Here is a 1,334-nt window from a genome sequence, read left to right as displayed (position 1 = left end):
TCGCATGCATGTCTCTCTCCTTTCCTGTCCCTCTCTCTCTCTCTCTCTCTCTCTCTCTCTCTCTCTCTCTCTCTCTCTCCCACTCTCTCTTTCTCTCGTCGTTATATGACTCTATTCTCCCGTATCCGTTGCAGGTGAGCAGGGAGCAGATGAAGATGGTCAAGGAGGAGGACACTGGCGTGTGGCGATGCACGGTCACACACACGCCGACCGGCCGTACTTGGACCACCAACTACTTGTACATGAAAGTCGCGCCGGCCCCCACGATGCTGGAAAAACTCCTTGGCGACCCCATCTTCCTTGCAGGTTGCAGAGCCTGCCTTCACTTATCCCTCTCTTTATGGGTGTATGGGACAGGGGGCGGAGGAGGCTGTAGGTTTCCAGAGTAGAAAATATTTAAAAAAATTTGGGCCAAGACCTTAAATTCTGGCAAAAATCTTCAGCTTGTGCAAGAAAAGGATGTCAGTCCTCGAGATAAGAACAGCAGTGCAATGTATACACTGATTCTTGTTTATCACACTATACAAAGCGTCTTGTTTTTCCGACCACGTTTTAAGTAAAATATGGTGCTTTGTAGTTTGCTTGCTTATTTGCTGGCATGCCTTTTATTGCCTGTCAGTGCATGTATGTTACAGGAATAAATCAATACTTGCTACTGCAGTTATTTTTAAAGGACAACTGTACAACTCCTATAGATCTTTTACAGACACACATTTGCATGGTCCATGACTGAGAGCAGTGCAATCAGGGCCGTAGCCTGTGGGGGCAAGGGGGCAGCTGCCCCCCTAGATTTTGGAGCAAAATTAAAAAATATGTTTAGCTAATAATCGTAAATAACCCTAACGTGATTTTTTTGTCACTTATCAGTGAAAGCCTTGTCTCAGACCCACCCCTACCACACTATGGACGTCGATCGATCAAGAGCTGCGCCCATTACATCGCTATTCATTACACATGCAGTTGGTTTAGGAAATTTTACCCCCCAGGAATTTGCTCAGCCTACGGCCCTGACGATAGTATCGCAGAGATTACATCCGCCTACAGCAAAAGCAGGACATTAATTTTGTCACGTATTTGTTCACATATATCTTGTGTAATAACAGGAATGGTCCTAAAACATTTCATGATATATGTCAGCTTGATTATTTATACGACTTTCTGTAGCTTGGTTCCAAGCACACAGCCATTTAGTTTTTCTTTCTGATATTTGTAAGATTTACTCAGTAATTGAAGGTTATCAAATCATAGCAAAGTATCAGAAAGAAGTGCAAATGTTTCCAGTGATGCCGAGGAAGTTACAGAGGGCTAAAGATTTTTTTTATCGGGGTCTTCAC

Source organism: Priapulus caudatus, unplaced genomic scaffold (assembly GCF_000485595.1).
Source record: "Priapulus caudatus unplaced genomic scaffold, Priapulus_caudatus-5.0.1 Scaffold309, whole genome shotgun sequence".
Taxonomy (NCBI): Eukaryota; Metazoa; Priapulida; class Priapulimorpha; order Priapulimorphida; family Priapulidae; genus Priapulus; species Priapulus caudatus.
Note: the sequence above shows the minus strand (reverse complement) of the source record.